This window comes from Oryzias latipes, chromosome 9 (genome assembly GCF_053564925.1).
Source record: "Oryzias latipes strain Hd-rR chromosome 9, Olatipes_Hd-rR_3.1".
Taxonomy (NCBI): Eukaryota; Metazoa; Chordata; class Actinopteri; order Beloniformes; family Adrianichthyidae; genus Oryzias; species Oryzias latipes.
Window position 1 is genome coordinate 10,719,996 of NC_136245.1, and position 19,513 is coordinate 10,739,508.

Sequence of the window (19,513 nt, forward strand, 5' to 3'; positions counted from 1 at the left end):
TTAAAGTGGCACATAAAGACCCATTTAAATGAAAATTGTAGTTTTTGTGTTTTTAACATGTTCCTGGGGCATTTTTCTCATGATGGAGAACACATATATAAAAGAAAGAATTAAGCTTAAATTTGGATTTCTATGTCTTTCTTCAAATCGTTGGGAATCAGGAGCAAACCAAAAAATGTCATCTGAAAAAGAGCTTATTTGTGACGTAGAAACAACACAGGGCATGCACAAGCTTCATTCTGATGCAGACTAGACTGGATCCAGGTGGACCAAAACCTTACGGCTGGAAGGCTCCAACATTGCTTGCGATTTTTGTTCCGCCAGTTATGTTAGGTTGGAGGTGAGAGAGGCTTTAAGCTAGCGGGAGAAAGTGTAGACAGAGAGCTCTCAGTAAGGTCAGGGGGATGGGGTTGCTCCCTGCCAACGATCCCGCCCACAACTCAGGGGCAAATTTCTAATGAACTACTGCCACTCTGCAGAAACTATGTCCTAAAAAATGACAGTTTTTTTTAAATGTACATAATCATAATGAGAAGTCTTGACAGTAGATCAAACGATGGTCGGAGAGGGACTTTGATGCTCATTAGTAACTGTGTTCAATAAGTTTTAATGAAAGAAATGTTTGATCACCAGTGACAGGATTGCGGTTATGAAACCGCAGTGTCATGTCTTTGCAATCCAACTTTTATGTCTGCACATAATCCATAAATGCATAAACACAAACCTCTCATGTGGAACATCTACTTGTACATTTTTTTAATCCTTCCACGCCAGGACAGTCACCAACTGGACAAAGCAATTTACACGCCTCACCCTTGAATGCAGAATGTGTGTGTGTGTGAGTATGTGTGTGTGTGTGTGTGAGAAGGGGGATATAAATGGGTGGAGGGAGGATTCTAACCTCCATTGACCCCTCCAGTCTAACAATTCCCTAACCTCCCCTAGTAGCCATGGGGGAATATGGATTGGCATGAATCTATAAGCTTTGCTTATCTACCTTTTCCTTTTCTGCAGTGAAGATGTTAGACTTAAAACGTTCTTAAGAGAAAGACTCTCTGAGGCTAAAGAGGAGGAGGAGGAGGAGGATGAAGCTTTGACGTTTCCTACAAAGTTAAGGCCCGTGGTTATCCCGTTCGCTCCTGTGACCTGCTTAAGTTAGCCATGATTGAAGTCAGGTTGAAAGAGGCTTATGCCTGCAAAATGAAAAGGCAGAGTAGGGTTCACTTCCACTCCTCCACCTCTCTGTGGAGTTTTGCTGGAGCTGAGTTTAAGGCTGGTGTTTACTCTCTGCCTTGCTGTGTAATACCCCATGGATTCACCCAAGAGAACGGTAGCTTTGCTTTATGAAGCAACTCTTTTTCAAATAAACCAACAAACTAATATAACACAATGATGTGGAGATTTTAATAAAGAGAATTGTTACCAACTGGAAACACAACACGACTTGTTTTTTTACTAGTTGACAAAAAAAGACTCTCTAAGGCCATAGTTTATTGTTTATGCCACAATGTGTCATCTCTTCAGTGTTACATTTCATCCATGCCTAATTCCTCTTTGTTTCTTGGATTTTTTTTTAATGTAAAATCAATGGATCCCTTCTTTAAAAAGAAGGCTTCTATGTTAGGATATTTTTCAGAGTTGTGAGACTGGAACATTTTTAATGTCATTTCCTTGGCATAGCTTTAACCAGGCACTAACCGAAAACCAACCCTTTGAATTCCACACTGAAGAAAATTTGAAAAAAAAGTAGTTAAAGTAACTCTTACTTCACAAAAAAACCAAGATTGGGAAAGTTACTTAATCCTTTCACACAGTGCTTTAGCTCTAGTGTTTCCACCGTAACTCTTCAACTCTTAAGTGGTGTAGACTTTACTCAATCAATGTAAATCATCTGATTCTGTTGCACTGTTGTGCAACACTTTATGTTCATAATGTGTTGCATATCAGTGCAATCTCCGGTGTTAAAGGGTTAAGGAGGTTTTTATTCAATTCAATGTAAATGGCCCCAACTAATCAACATTTTTACAAGCTAATTTAAAAAAAAATATTGGCTGTACTTTGGTTTGATTTCATATCCTCAACAATTATGTAGCTCATAGTTTACTTTTTATTATATTATTTAAAAAAATATATTTATTTCTGTAATTTATTTATTTCTGCTGTTAGTCCCACTAACAGGGTCAAATTTGGGGATGTCCTTTTGAGGGAAAATATGACTGACTGCCAAGGGAAAAAAAACACCTTTGGCCCATTACAAATAAACAGGTCACATGATCCCATTCAACATCTATATAGGTCAAATGTGATTATGTATGCAGTAGAATAACCTTTTTTAAATCACAAAGTTCTAAACTACAAACTAACTTTAATACATAACACCTTGGATTTTCCTGAAAGACTGAACAAATTTAGTTTTCGAGGCTGGTGTGGAAGTGGAACTGCAAGAGTCCACCTCACTATTTCAAAGTGACATGCAGTCATTACTTTTCTTGAAGAAAGCCTGGATGTATTTTCTGACCTTCAGGACTTTAACAACCAGCTTTCAGCCTGCCATACATTTAATGGTGGGCCACTGATGCTGCCAGCTCCAACCAGAAGAACAGTTAATATCTTGTAAGCCAGCGCTGACTGAGTGGATCTACAGCTCAGCTCCAAGTATCCGCCTCGTAAAAATAGCATCTGGCTTACAACGTTTTCCTCTTTAACAGCTTCCTAAAATAAATACATGTAAGCTCTTATGTGAGAAAAAGAGACACCAGTCAGGACTGCACAATGTTGGTTGCAGATCTTATGCTGGCAGGAAGTGTTAACATGGACTACAAACAACTAATTTATGAAGGCGAACAGACAAATATATCTTGGTGGAGATTTGAATAGCAAAATCCCGTTTGTGGAAATGAAAAAAGCCTAGCAGATCACCACCAACACATGGCCATGGCAATATCAAAGAGCATTTATTATCCTGACTAATATCTGCAGTGAAGTAATTTCCGAGTACTGCGAGTCCGACTTCCAGCTACCCCTGCTCTTAACATGAACAGTAATGATGGTGGAAAGGCACGACACAGACTGTCACCACCTAACGGAATCTAGTGATATTTTATTCCATTTTATTTCTGCAGCTCTGCATTGTAATTTCTGTCTGGGAGTGCCTTGAACAAGCCATGATTTATTCATTTCTGTAGTTTGGGAAGCAAACAGAATCAGAGTGAAAAAACAAAAACCAAATTTCTTTATGCAATAAGTCTCTTTTTTTTTTAATATGCATGGACATTCTTGGTCAGTGATCTGGAGCTTCCAAAACAAGTAATGCTCTCAAAAACAAAGGTCATACAAGGTTTACACCCAACTAGAGGTTAGAGAAATGATCAAGATGGGATAAATTTAGAGTTGGATTCGATTGCATTTGGATTAGAATTACATACACTATTTAATTTGATTTAGGATGTTTACACAGTATGCTGTTGCAAGTGTGGTTATGCGGTTTATTGGATGAAGATTGTAAAAAAACAAAACAAAACATGAACCTCCATTTGTTTTCACGTTGATTGGACTAAACCAATCTAAAGATTTAAAGATGAAAAAAAAGCACATAGAACAAGAGTTTTATCCATTGACTGTATATGGTAACTAGACTGAGTGACTACTCCCCCCCTCGCATTCCAAACAGGAAGTGACCCGCTAGCTTTAAAAAGCCAAAACCCCATTGACTTCTACTGAGAAATAAACAGTTACTACTCATTCATTCTATTTGCCAGAATAACCATCCTTGCTCTAATAACTTTTAAACATGTTTTTGATAATCCTAATTTTTTTTCATGATATTTTTTCTGTAGTAGACAATTTTTCTGAAGCATAGTTGCTGAAACTGGTTCAATTTTTTCTTTATCTTCTCCTTTTTTTCCTTTGTTATCTGCTCTTTGACCATCTGAACAGTTCATTGACATTGACATAGTTGTTCAACAAAACCAATATTTACTTGCAAGTGAACCAGACCTTCGTTTTTAGCTGGCAAACTTACCTCAAAAAAGAAAAGGAAATGTAGTGTGATCCATCCAAATATTCCAGTGTGAAATTCCTCTGAACAGCAGCTGGATCCGAACCCTGGTCCTCGAGACACACTGTCCTGCGTGTTTCCAAAGCTGCTCAACTCAAACACACTTGATTTAGATCATCTTCAACCTTTGTAGAGACTTTGCCGTGGCAGTCATTGAAGCCAGCTGTGTTAAAGCAGGATAGGATAGAAACCATGCAGGACAGTATTCCCTGAGGACAAAGGCTGGGAAACACTGCTCTTTTGTCTGTAACTGCATTCAGTTGAGACTGAAGCATCTTGTAATATCTCGTTGAGCCGCAGTCAGCAAATGTTTCTGGGGGTCCCGCTCAACATGAAAAGTCTTCCTGATTGATCGATGCGATGTAGAACAAAAAGTTCCCGCCGCCGGGCACATTAAAAATGAAAATTTTCTGCGATTCAAAGGGCTGAGTTGTTAGGGCAAAATGAGATGAGAGCTGGTAACTCTGCTAGTTTTGCCAGAGGAGCCCCTGTAGCAGCTAGTCCCAGCTGATCCATCCATCAGCCTTCAAGCCCGTAGAGGTGAATGACTTTTTGAAGGCTCTGCCGGCTACCTTATCCCGAGGCTTAACAATTCAATATTGGTTGTTGCCGAAGATAATTACTCTCCATTGATGGTGGAACACCCAGGGCTAGCTGCAGCCATTTGCATTGCCCAACTCCGCAGATCAATGAGGAGGGAAAGCAGTTGGGAGCTGATAACGGTGTTCGTTAGACCTGCATTTCTGGAAGCGATGTTTTGCTCCCTCCTGCTTTTTATTCTCCACCCCCCTCCCCTCCCCTCCCACAGAAATATTCTCCCCCACTTCATCTTCTTTGAGTGAACAAGGTAAAGAATGGGTCCCACAGATAGAATCAGCAAGGACATTGCTGTCTTTATTCGGCCTCCAAAAGCATGCACATGTCACCTTGACATTCTTTATCTTCAACACCGAGCTGGAAGGAGAAAATGTGCAAACTAGATCCCACATTTGATACACAATTGTTTATAGGCACTCAGCTTTTATTTTCATTCTTCCCGAGCTGCTTGGAAGACTGACAAAGAAAAAGCGACGCCTTACCGCTCGTGACAAGACAACATGGAAACCAAAGATCCAGCTTTGTGTGATCTGTTGGCGGAGTTGTTTCTACCACAGCACAATTTGTACAAATTAAAGGAAAACAAGAAAATGCGATAAATAAGAAGCTTATGGAGATGTAAGAATGTGAATACAACAACATTTGGCGTTAGTCTAACAAAATGGAGAGACACTTGCACAAAAAAAATCACACAAATGTGTTAAAAACTGCCATGCGGCAAAGGTGTCTGAATATTGATGGTTTTCACGGTCACCAGAACTTCTGCACAGGATATGATACAGAGATTCAAAAACAAGTGGTGTTATATTCCTTTGTAATTTAATTTCCATTCTTTTAACAAGATAAAAGTGAATTGTGTTTCGTCTCGGAGAGTGTAAAAGACATTTGTGGATTAATTTTTCATCCCCATTGATAATTTAATATACGCTGACACAAGTTTATTAACATTCTATGACTTTTCTTGCCCTGTGAATAATGTCCATATAATGTTGTACCACTTTAAGGGGGAACTATCATTTATCAGGTAGCCGAAGTTGCTCAGTAAAACATTAATAGTTAAGGCACCTGCAAAACCCTTTAAAATCCCAGTGAAACTGAAATGAAAAAAAGAGAGAAAAAGACCTATTGTAATGGTTTCTCACCGTCTACTTATGGGGCTAAAAAGCAATAGCTAAAAGAGAAAATGTGCAAGAAAAAAAATTAGCAGATTTGGAGCTTTAATAAAAATCCATGACCGAGACAAGAGAATAGTCAGATCAAGGTGGATGATAAAATGTGATAAAATGCATATTCAAAGGCATGTTACCAGTGGTGATCAGGGCCAGGCTGCACTAACAACCAACAAAACCTGGTATTTAAAAGACCCACTCCAACGAAAAGCAATGAAACAGGAAACAACCCATGGCAAAGAAAGTCGGTAGAACTGCAGGTGCACCAATGGTTAAAGATATAATAGAAGGAAAATGACAGATTATTTGTTAGCATGAAAAACACGCACTTGCCAGCAGAGACTGGAGTGAGATTAAATATAGGGTTAGCAGAGCAAAGCCCTAATCCATTCAGAGACAAATGCGAGGTCTCTGAAGCACATTTGTTGTGCGGCCTGAGGTTTAACAACTAGCGGTGTAACTCCATTTCTCATCATTACCTCCCTGTGCTGCAGCGTGGCAGAGATACGGAATACCAGGAATGGAGGGCAAAAAAAAACCAAGGATGGAAACCACACATGGACAAATTCTGGAAAGAATTCCTAAAATTATGTTTGTTAGGAACGAGAAACATGCTCAAAATCATTACAGTATTTTCCACTCTATATGGGACACCGGATTCTAAGGCTCACCGTCAATGAATGATCTATTTTCAAACTTATGTTACAAGGCGCATTAAGCGAGACAAAAGATTCAGAGAGAAGTCCATCAGTCAGTTAGCCTTTATTAACTGCGTTCACAGTAACTCTAGACCTTGTGGCACGCTACATGTTATCCATATTAGTATATGGACAATACCTGTAACTCCCAACCTTGTTTGCAACATGTAAAAAACAAATTGATACCAATAAACAAATGTAACAGTGACTATGCTAACTCCAAACCTTAAAAGTAACAGTCCGACACAGCTAAATCTTGGCCATGTGTTAGCTTTATCACAATACCTGCAACTACCAATGTTGTTAGCAATAAATGGAAAAAAAAAGCAAATGTTACTGTGACTACACTAACTCCCAACCTTATTGGTAACACAACAAAACTGTCAGCCATGTTAGCAGCTGTTGCTTTTTCACAATACCTGCAACTCCCTACCTTGCTAGCAACACGTAAAAGAAAACACAGTCAGACACCGCTACATGTTAGTTGCGTTCGCGATTTACAGAAATCTCCAACCTTTTTTGCAAATTGAAAAAATAAACAGAAAGACATATTGATGGAGCGCTGTGTATCAAAATCACTTTGGGGCGGCTGTGGTGCAGTGGGCGGTCGACCCATGATCGTAAGATTGCAGGTTCGATTCCCTGCTTGCACGCCCATGAGTCGAAGTGTCCTTGGGCAAGACACTTTACCCCACCTTGCCTCTGGTGGTAGGCAGGCGCCTGTGTTTGGCAGCGGAGCGGCCACCAGTGTGTGAATGTGGGTCTGGGTGAATGGGTGTGTGACTGTAAAGCGCTTTGTCCTTGTAGGTAGAAAAGCGCTATATAAGTATATGCCATTTACCATACGCCATCAGTAAACACAACCAAGATTGATATGAATTTAAATGCATCTACTAGAGCTGAAAATACAGTAAATGCATGAATGCAGTATTATGATAGTGGAAGGATGTGCTAAGTGATTGAGGGGTATTTCTGAGGCAGTGTGCTAGCTGTGTTTTGGAGCGACAACTGTAGACATGACTGCAGTAAGTCAGCACAGAGTCAAATATGGAAATCCAGCAGCTTTCAAGATACAAGGCCTTCTTTTCACGTCACAGGATTTGTCAGGGTGGATGAGGCAGATGCTTTGACAGATTTAGGAAGCTGGGGGTGGGGGCCCTTTTGGCATCCATCGGTGACGCACAGAAACTCTATAGTGATACAGGAGTGTATAATAAGTCCCCTTGAGGAAAAGAGTTGGGGGGGGGGAGGGGATGGCTTAAAACCCCCCAAAAAACAACTAAATCTGATTGCATTCAAGTTCCTATTAACATATTCCTTGACTAGCAGAGGATGCCACTGGTTTTGAATCAGTCCGACACAGCTGTGGATGCCCATAATTTCTATTATGACTCCATGATTCAATTAATTATAGCTCTAAAGCTATGGCTTAATTAACTCCAAGCACAGGCAGCTGATTTTAACAGGAGCAAAACAAAATGGCTGTTAGTGTCCCTCATGCTTAAGACTGCACCTAAGATGGTGGTGAGTACATTTTTGAAATTATGCAATCCAGACATAAAGAAAAAGGGATTTTCCCCTCATAAAGAGAAGGGGAAAAGTAACTAGCTACAACCCAGGACCATTTTTAGCCTTTTGGAGGCGTGTTTAAATAGATGAGTCTCATAACGTGATTACAAATGTTTTTAACCAATCAGAGCGCGTGCAAACTGTTTCCCAATAAGAACCTTTAAATGACTTCCTCATGATGGAGTCTGCAAAAATGTCTGACCGCAGCGCAGACAGCACAAAGTGAAGATGGCAAATTCAATATCAATTCATGTCAGGGCAGAAGAGAACAGCCTCCATCAAACCGGAATATGTTTTTTTTTTAAAAAAAAGCCCCTTGCAAAATAAAAATCAACAGCAAGTAATTACTTGAAATTAGATTACGATTATCACATTATTATCTAAAATAAAATTTCCAACAGTATTTTAAATTCAATTAGGGACCCACAAGCCATCTGTTTGCACTCGTCACTGAACTGGTGACAGTTTAGACAGTTTAATATGTAGAAAGAAGGTGAAAAAACCATGACTCGAGACAAGTCAGGCAAACAAAACAGTAAAAACAGAACAACCAGCCAGACCCCTGTAATGGATTTCGGATTTAATCGAAAATCTCCTCAGTCTCTCGTTTTTGTCTCCTTGTTTGTGTCTGTCACTGACGAACACTCGATTTATGCAACAAACATCTCAGTCCTGCCAACATTATGCAGCTACTTACGAATCAATGATGAAAAGACCAAGAAAATTGGTGAAATTAGATTTAAGCCACTTATTGCCCATTAACAGATAATTGCTTTTATTCAATCACATCTTATTTTATAAAGTACAGTCCATCTAAGGCCATGCCTAAGGGCACGTTAATGATCAGCACTGAACTCGGATGTCAGGGCTCTGGGAAGCAACAACCGACCAAGGAACAAATGTTGCTGCTTTTCCAAGGTTTCTAAACTAAGTGGCAGAGAGCCACTGTCTAAGCGAGTTAGGACATTAATACCAGTCAGATGGTTTCCATTTCAGGCCACATTTAAAGTGTCAGAAACCGAAATCTCATATTTTAAGCCAGGAGACCTCAGAACCCAAAATTAATGGCATTGACACAGGTTAATATTTGAACACAAAGACAATTTTCTCTCAGCAGTTCTGGATTAAAAAAAAACATTTTTGAGACCTCCCCTCCCCTGGAATGGACAAGTTTTAATTCATCTTTGTGGGGATGTGTGCTAATCTGTCAGGCCTTTGTGGATGTAATATGGATTAGGCACTTAGCTCTCAGGGAGCTCAGTCATGATGCCAGAAAAGCCTCTTTGCATCACAGCTTCCCTGTTCATCTGACTGTATGTCTGCCATGACTCCTCGCCTCGCCTTTCCCCGGGGACATGCCCCGCATTGCCATTCTGCTCGTTCCCCTGAGGAAACTGCGGCGCTCCTGTTCACGCCAGTTTCCCCAATGAGGGATAGGAGGGTGAGGTTGACAAAAAGACCCATGGGAAAGGGCCCACCTTGCTAATTACACCAATACAGCTGCAGAGACAGAGAGCAGGAGGGTCTTTTATCTGCAAGAGTCTTCATCATCATTTCTTGCAAGTATAAAGTTTGTGCAGTTCATGTTAAAAAAAAAGCAACCAAAAAATAGAGAATTAGTTTGAAAGGAAAAACAATTTAAAGGATAACTGCCAAAAAAATACACAAAGAGCTTCTAAGCGCTTAAACATTTATTTCATTTACAAACAAAATGAAATATCAAGACAATACAAAATAAAATTATATTGGTTAATAAATGAAAAGGAACAGAAAGAAGAAAATGGACACTATGTGCCCCATCACTACAGCAACAAAAGTAAATCAACGAACATCAAACTAACTTCATACAATTTGGACTTTCTCTAAGACACTAGATATAATTTCCTCCCTTTGACACAACGCTCCTTTTTGCCTTAAAGACTGCTTAATTTGGCAAAGGACTATAAATTCCAGGGATTCCAGAAATGACTGGATTCATTGAATTGACCCCGCAAACATCACAACATCTCATGGCTCATCATGGGAACTCTATCGTGGAGCCATTTTACCTCACCAGTCTATTCTGAGTGGCAAAATCACTTCAAAATCACATTATGGATGAGCCTACAGATGTTCATGGATTAAACCCTTCAAAAGGTCTGCAAACACTACTAATACTTTCATTTCTGACAGGATGCATTGCTGCACAAAAATGCTGTTTGTGTAGCAATAAATCTGCAAGCAGAAAAAAAGGTAGGACCCCAAAAAGAGGAGGGGAAAAGAACCAACACTCGATCCCACTTTAATCAAAAACAGAGTTACGGTGACTGACCACAGTTTCATTGTAAAGACAAACAAGCATTAACTGGGATGTTTTAAAGGCAACAACAGAGGGTTTTTATTTAATGTCTTAAAGCTTTAATTGGCGCCTCTGTTATTTCCTCTTCAAGGGTTTGGGGGTAACAATAAACCCAGTGTCAAGGAAGAGGGCCTCACTGGCTGTGGCGACCCAGAAACTGGCTGCCCTCACTGGGCCTCTACATCTGTGATCTTTACCAATTGAGCTCAAGAGGCTTTGCTCTCCTGGCCCCAAGCTGCCAACAAGGCAGGCCTCTCAGCAAGACCTAATCGGCCTGGAAGGGCGCTGTCAACCACTCAGCCTCAGGGTCACATATGGAAGTGACTAGAGCTGTTCTAAGTCAACTGGGGATATTCATAAATCTCTAGACGGCTTCCTAAAGCTAATAATTGGAGAGAGCCATATCTCTCTGTGAACTGTGTCTGAGAATATTACAGAACTTATGCACTTCTACCATGCAATGAAACAGGAATGGAATTTCTATGCAACTCTGTTACAAAATAGTTCACGGAATGTAATTTTAGACGCAGAATGGTCCAGAAAATTCAGACAAAAGCTAACCAACGACTTCATGGTTTCTTCTCCTGGGCTTTGGCTTGATTCTTCACCATAACAATTGAGTCAATGAACTTTGTGTACTTTGACTGTCTGTCTAACTGTTTTAAGGCTGAGATCCAGCAGACGGACCATTGAGCCAGTAAATCTGATACTCTCCTCGAGGAGAACAAGGGCTCCTTTATGCGAACAGCTTACAGCTCCATATGTATTTTCAATTCAGATTTATTTAGTGAGAGACTCGGCAAGACCCCTGAGGGATCCATAAGCCCTGGTGCTCTTTCTACACCTCTTCTGTTAAATTTACATCCTACAACAACATAAACAAAACTCTTGTTTCTCTCCCCAGAGCCCAGCTGGGGATCAGGGTTGCTTCAATCAGGGTTCAACATGCAAAACAGGAGAAAGAAACAGAGGAAAGAGTAATAAACGGCTACATTCTTACACCAAGTAAAAAAGAATCTGAGAAATCACAGAAAGAATCACAGAAAATTAGTAGTAGTAGATTTCAGACATAGAGAGCCATACAAACAAGATGCACTGTAGTCTGTAGTCTATTATAAACACCAACCTCACATTCATAACGCCTAAAGCTACCATCACACCGGCCTCAGCAACCCATGTTCAAGTGACCACTTGTAATGAAAAGTTGATGTAAAAAGTGTGTAAATGCATGTTTTGGCCTTCCACGTTCAAAACGCTCACGTTCATGTGTTGCTACACATTTCTACAGCTGTTTTTGGGCTCTTTGTACAAAACGTGCCTTGAAAATTAAACTACCTAAAGTAGTTAGTAGTGTTAGTAGTAGTAAAGCTAGTAGTGGCATCTGGGTAGCATCCTTCACAGAAAAGCTGACAGTTTGAAAATTGATCATAAAGAGGAAAATAATATTTGCAGTTGGTGCCCGGCTGGAATTATATGGCATAAAGTCTTTTGTATACTGGAATAAGGCAGTGAAAGAGAAAGCCTGGAGTAAGATTCGTGAAATTGGCATTTCACACCAAGCCTCTTCCAACTGTGAGTACATCTGGAAGAATCAGGTAGTCCAGTGTTAACACCATATGCCAAAAGCGTGTTCAAGAACCCATGTTCATTCAGAGCATTCTTAAATGCACCACACATGACCGGTGTGAACGTAGCATCAGTCACAACTGTCCTTATGGGTGGATACAGGCTGTCTGCGGGCGCAAAATAGGCAAACCTGCGTGGATCACAGTGACCTGCACAAAATATCAAGACTGCAGATCGCTCTGTAGCCCTCAGAGCTATAAGGTCCCTGAATATTTTTTCTACGGGTGAGACATGATATTTTGTAATCGGATTATTATTATTATTTTTTCATACCTCCTTGAAACCTGTGGACTGGGTAAGGTGGCTGTAAGTGGTGTTCAAGTGATGTTAGAAATGTGAATAACCAATCAGAGCATAGTGTGTATGACCATCCTATATGTGCATGCATTATTTGCACGCAGTCAGTAGGTACCCAGTCCTCGCATCTCACCAATGACTAGTGTGGTGTGAGGGTACCACACAACAGCATCACCCATACGGCAGAAGTGCGTGGAACTTGCATTATCTTTGCAAATACTTCATGATACCCAAGACATGGACAACAATGGCATGTCCCATTTTCATGACATCCCTTAAGATGGCCGCACGAGCCTTAAGGGAACTGCAAGACACACCTGTGCTCCTCTTAAGATGCAGGCGCTCCTCTCTACAAGCCTCCACGGTGCCAGACAACCCAAAATCCCACTGCACCTGTATGGGTTGGTCCTCATACGGGTGCATGTGACTAAGGCAAAATTAATTGTGACCATTAACCATTAGGGTTCTCTGAACTTTCTAGAATTTTTTACAAATGAAACCAGGTGGACAAAAACCTGTGGTTTGGGTTTATTAGCGAAAGAGTGGAAGGTCCAGAGCACTGGAGCGTGTCCCATGCTCTCAGCTCGGGCCTGTTTTATTAATGAGTCAATCAGACAGCAGGGTAAGGGCTGGACACGTCTGACTGCAGGGAAGCACCTTGGTTGGCCAGCCCGTTGAATGCGAGTGGCTTGGTGTCAGAAGACGGATCCCTGCAGGGGCCTCAGCCACTAATGTGATCCCTGGCGGGTTTAGGCGGAGCTAGGATTGACAAATGGGTTCTTTTAGCGGAGCTGCGCCGAGGGTATGTGGTCTCTGTTGCTGTCTTACCTGCCCACCGCCATGCTCGTCTCTTCATTTGCACCGTGTCCCCTGAGCTTGAGCGGGCGCTCATAATGAGGCCACATGAATGGATGGGCCAGGCTAGCACAGACACACAAGAATAAAGCCATACACACATACCGAGGGTAAATGAACTGAGATAAGAAGCTCATGGCAGGATGATTTGAAGAAAATGTGAACTTGGAGTCACCGTCACCCCATGATGCCAGTGATGGATTACAGTGGAAAACTGGCACGGAAAACCTCACATAATCTTTGGAAATGAAGGTAATAAATGAAGCTTGAAGTAATTTACAATGATTAGCATTAGTTATTCCCTAATGTTCTGAGAAATATTTGATCAAGAAAGATAAAAAAAAAAAACAACAACCACAGGCAGGGATTTGGTTGAGCTTTTGGAAAACATTGAGGTTTTAGTTTTGACAGATGTTAATTTGCTCCTGAATTGCATGTGTCACGTCTTAATCAGACAGATGGGAAGTCAGTGCTGTGGCATTTGCAGCACACATCCTCTCCACAGATAAAACTTTTGTCGACATTTATTGAGCACACAAAAAAAGAAGTCTTTAACATGTTTTTTTTTTGCAACCGTTTCTCGTTTCTCAGGGTGGTGGCAGATGCTGAGGTGGGGAGACAAGTATTCCGACAGATCTGGATATGTGTGTAAACAAGAAGCCGAGTGCGTTTGTGCTTTTCTTCGTGTGGAGCAGGATTGTGACAAATTCCAGAGCAAGTCTCTAGTGAGTGCCACTGCTTTGGTGTCAGAGCAGAGCGACTGTCTGTGCGTGATGGAGCCGAGGAACGCCGAGCTCTCCCATGGGACGTGTGCCGAACAAGATGTCGCCTGTCAAGCAGGGAGCATTTGAAAATAAATAACATCAATGATGATTTCAGTTTACTTGTCACAGGCGTGTGCGCTTTGAGAAGTGATGCCATCGTGGCTGGGATGCAATATTCCCCACCGCCGACACCACCGCCACCTCCCCTCATCTACTTCTGAGACATGCCTCAGCTGCATGGATGTACTCCCATTTCCTATTCAGATCCAACATCAATCTGTTGGTGGCTGCAGATATTATTTGCAACATATTGCTGGATGGGAATATGTGCCATGATCATTCTTTACAGCCTCCAAAATGACAATAGTGGGTTATGCAGTGCAACATCTGTGCACTTAAAGGGCAAAAAGGTTATCGACTTGAGATGATCGGCGGGAATTTGCACCTATTCAAAAAGACATTGTTTCCTTGACTGAAGCTCATGTGATACAATAGATCAAAAATGAAAATAGCACACAATGGAAACTCGAGTGTGTATATATGCCTCCCTGTGCACTCATTTGCCCTCAATACATTGGGATACAGCCCAGTAGGGAGGCCTGAAACCAACAGCAGTCTCCGGAAAAAACCCCAAAAAGACAAGATCAAAGGGCACTTATGACAAAAAGACTTTCAACTAAGCCCCTTAAGGAGAACCATCCATCGTCAGGCGGTCGTTCTTTGACGACCTGCAGCTCTGCAGTCGATAAGGTCAAGAGCTGGAAAATAAACACGCGCATGTGTTTGCACATATGCCTTTCCTCCAGCCAAAGCCTACCTAAAAGACTGGCCTTTTGATAGCAACCGTTGACTCCGTTCCAAACTGGAAGTATTTGAGGCTCTCCAAAAGCCAAAATCTCATAGACTTCTATTGAGAAACAAACAGCTATCATTCAGTCATTGTATTTGACAGAATAACATTTTTTGCTCTGCTACCTTTTTTAAAAACATGCTCTTGCTAATTTTAACTTTTTTTCACGATATTTTTTCTGTAGTGTCAACTATTCAAGTCTTAAATTGGCCATTCAGATGCCTCCAAAATTCATGTCGACATTTCGAAATGTCTGACAGACTTTGTGAAGCCCGCTTTCAAATGGTAGGAGTGTGGCCTTCCAACAAGATCACTGCTGATTGGAGAGAGTGGTTGCCATAGAAACAATGACTTAGACCGACTTGCACAAATGAGTATTTTGGGCTAACTATCATGTTCACATGTAGCTGCGCAATTTTCTATTACCGTTTTCAGGCTCTACATACATTGAACGTTCGTTGCAAGATAAACCAGATCAAGGATTCAGATTTGGTAGTTTTAATTCATGGAAGTGCGTACTGTTCGAGAATTGATCATAGAGGAGAAATTAATAATTGCGGTTTGTGCCCAGACAGAATTACATGACACCAAGGCCGAATCCAAATTCTTCTCCAACCCCATACGACTTCTCCCTATCCCTACATTTAGCCCTCCGAATGGAGAGTTACGGAAAATAGTTTCTTGTAATTTGGACATCACTCCCACTTGATGACGTAATCCATACTTGCTGGTTAGCCACATTAGAGGGTAGCTGCCAGCGCTTGTAAAATATCCAACATCAATTTTATAACTTTAAAAAGTCATACTAAAACAAAAAGTAATTATTTACATTTACATATTAACATCTGTGCTTTAGAGCAATGCATTCCTCCCCTACGGCACAGCGCGACGCGGTTCACCCTTGCGGTGGAGGGATACGGAGCCCTCCGCTGCGAGGGTGTCCCATTCAAAAAAACTATTTTGAACATCACTGTTCTTTCAAATGCCCCTACAATTGGAGGGATAAGGAGAAGCCGGAGGGGCAGGGGAAGAATTCGGATTCAGCCCAAGTCTTATATAGCAATAGAGCTGTGAAAGAAAAAGCCTGGAGGATGATTTGGAAAATTTGGAGTGCTTTCACATTTGCACCAACCCTCTTCAAACTGTAGGTGGCGGACATGCGCCAGTAAATACTTGAAAAAGCAAAAGAAGAAGAAGCCCCTCTCTGCTTGTCCAGTGTAAACATCATGGGCTAAACGTAAATCCTAGAATGTGTTTTTAGCACGTATTGAAAGCACGCCAAATGCCTGTTAATTATGTAGCTATAGAGGCCCATAACAATGGAAGATTAAAAGAAAAGGTAGAAATAAATGTTGGATTTAATTCATACATCTGGAAATTGTACCTGGGTAAATAAAGATGTCAGAACGTGTCAGTTTCAACATCCTGCTTGTTGTTTATTTAAAGTGGAAACAGACAAACTAGGCAGGACTTGAAAGGGGTCAAGCAAATCCATGTCCGGAGCTCTACATGTACTGACAGGAAGCACAGAGGAACATTTCTTGTAGTCAGTTGTAGCCAGCCAGTGTGTGCCATGGTCTTTCATCACTCCACAACCTCATTCTCACCTTTCTATTCCCTAGCTGGCCTTCACAAAGTGAATCAACCTCTGGCTGTGAGTCTCAGAGCCACAGGCCCCTAATGCTTCCATGTGTTTCCCTCTCACTCAACACATACATTCTCTGCCTTTGATTTGAAGCTGGTCTAGGGTCAGTTGATCACAGCTTACAGGCCCCTAATCAGGAACAGGAAGGAAGAATGAATAAAATCATACATCATGGCTTTATGACCGTTGGCCTCCTGTTATTCTCCTTCCCCTGGCTCTCAAATGGCTGTTTGATATGTATAAATAACTGGAGGGAGATGTGGGGTTCAAAAACAAAGCGCCCAGGAAAAGAAAAAAAAGATCCCTGTCTTAAGTCACATGTGACAAATACAGTATGTTTTTTTCTTTTAACTTAAGCAGTTTTGTTTTAAAATATGTGTGCAAAAATCAGATTGTCCAATAGCTGTAGCAGTACACACTCCTTCTGCCGTGTCTCAACTGTATCGTGCAACTAACAAAAACATGACAGGCAAATATCCTCAGAACAAAACCACCAATTACTGGAGGACTCCACCAGGTGTAACATAACCCCACCTCTGCAAAGAAACTCCCTTTGGAGAGATGGAGCATAATCCATGACAAGCCCGGGAGATCAAGACGTTGGCAATGACTACAGACAGGGTAAACAGACGACTAGATATAGTGCGAGGAGTGGAAGAAAAGGGAAACGGTATAGAAAGTTGGAGGCGGTCTCATTTTGCTCATTTTTGAGTCCCTCCTTACCAAGGCAGGATAAAGCCATGGGGCAAAGGGGGGCAAGACCCCCCACAAATGCAGTGACCCCCCATGTGATTGCCAGCGAAAATAAAAAACTAACTAAAGAAATTAAAAAAATCTAAGAAAACAATAACAAAATTCAAAAATATAAGACAAACAAACACAAGGATGGATAGATAATTAGACATAAAAATAAAAAAAATAAAAATAAATGCAGCCTCAAAAAGGTGAGATCCCTGCCTGTGGCTGTCCAAAGCACGGTAAATGCAGAGGGTAGTGTCAGGAAGAGCCTTCAACATAAAACTTATAAGACATATCAAAGAGATTAAAGGAGAGGATGAATATGTGGATAAATGAACTGATATGATGATAGCATGGTTTTCTATGAATTTTAAGGGCTTGGAGGGATCTCATACCCCAAACTTGCCCCCAGTGATTCTACCTGCACCCCGTAGTGGGGTGGGGGTGGGTAAATCAGAGCCTGGGTGATAAAATGACGGTTATTAGCCCCAACAATTGCCAGGTCCCCTGGCCTTTATGAAAGAATTCCCTTCACCTTCATTAAAGGTAAAGCTTTTACCTGGAGGTTAATCCATCTGAACCCACTTCCAGATTCTTTAACAGCCAGATAATTCAACAGGGAGTTAAAAACCATGCAGAAAATGGATTGCATGAATGCCTCTATTCATTCACACACAGATTTTCGCATTTTCTTTATGTGTAGCTTCCTTTTTGGATAAACTAAATCTGTGATTTTGCATCGCAATCCCATTCTCAATCCTTTATATTGTCTTCCTGACACCTCTCCATTCCTACATTTCCATTTATGTTGCCTCCATCTCTCTGTCTGTTGCCTTTGGAGCATGATCCAGCAAAAACAGCTACAACAGGCAATATTAATGAATTAAAATGGACGAGCTCATCTCTTACTTATGGGCAGATAACCAACAGGAAACCTGTCTGACAGTCCTATTAATGATCTTTACTCGCCCTCAGGCAATTCCATTCCTCTTCCCTCCTCCCATACCTGTCTCTGTTCTTCGTGAAAAGCTTGGCCTGCTTCCCTTTCTTTTTGAATCCACCATCCTAGCCCTCTTTTCCTGACGTGCCAGTAGTGAAACAGGGAGGGGCAGTGGGGATAGGAGGCTGTAATTTGTGCAGGGGATTTAGACATTACTGGGGGAAAAGGGGTTCTCTTGGGACCAGGCAGTTGATCAGCCGTGGCCCCGGTGGAGCAGGCCAGACAAATAACAAATGACAGCTCTGTGATTAAATCAAACCTTCTACTTTAAGTGTTGAAGTATCTGCCTGTCACTAACAATCTAGAGCTTGTACAAGCTCCCTCCTCCCCTCACTTAAAAAAAGATGGCCTCCCTTTCTCTGAGCTGGGCCCATCAAGCTCCTTTCCCCCCTCATCCTCAATCCCCTCCCCCGTGCGCGCCTCCCGAGACCTCTGCTACCCCAAAAGCCATCAATCAAACATCTCCCTCTGGACACTCTCTCAGTTCCTCCCTGCATCCTGGCTAGCCATCTTCCCTCAGGAGAATCTATGAAGCAACAAACACGGTAGCTGGTAAAAGTCTTCTCAAAAAATGGCATGAAACATTATTTATTAAACCCATTAATGCAGTTTAATAAAAATAAAAAATGAAAGCAGGGCAGTATATTTGAATTCACAGTCAGGCTGATGACTGCCCTGCTGAGACTCGTACAATCATGTGGAGCCAACATTACAGTGGTTTATAACAGCTATATTCCTGAGAAACCAGTGGGCTTTAATCACTCTAGACTCACTGGAGACATCTGACAAAAATATGCCCCAATGCTTCTTTTGCAAATAATGTAAAACTGACTCAACTAAGACTAAGGTCATGTATCCCAAAATGCCACAGCGCGGCAACCCAAATGGAAGTTTTGGGCTCAACATCTTGACAAATTGTGGTTGATGCTGAGAAAATCTTAATGTGTGCCACTTTTTATATGGCCTCGGCTGGCCGCCAGGGGCATTTAATATGGATGGCCGCCGTCCGGAGAAATTTACACATCGTCCAATCAGAGCTGCTGCCTGCCGGCAGCCACCGGCCTGTGGCCGCCTGCTTTCGTAATGCTGTCATCCCGACTACAATCATAAACAATCAGGTGGCAGTTGTATTTGTGATGGCAGAATAAATGTGACCTTTTCCCTTATCTGACATGGTTTTTCTTCTAAGACAGGCTGTTTTCATCCAAAAAGCATTTTTAAACGACGTTTTGGACAGTTGCGTTTCACTTCGAGTTAACTTTAGTTCCAACCTTAATCCAAAATCAGCAGAAACTCTCTCCATGTTGTTT

General features: G+C 41.5%; 1 protein-coding gene across 18 annotated transcripts in view; it reads right to left on the reverse strand.

Annotated features, from left to right (window-relative positions):
- Positions 1-19,513, reverse strand: part of fbrsl1 (fibrosin-like 1) — a 358,217-nt gene that overhangs the window by 68,287 nt on the left and 270,417 nt on the right. The window contains exon 1 of one of the 18 annotated variants that reach the window (XM_078952663.1): positions 4,022-4,161. The exons of the other annotated variants lie outside the window; for them this stretch is intronic. The gene's annotated coding sequence lies outside the window, so the exon portion shown is untranslated. Of the gene's footprint in view, positions 1-4,021; positions 4,162-19,513 lie in introns of those variants that run through there. 18 annotated transcript variants of the gene reach the window in all.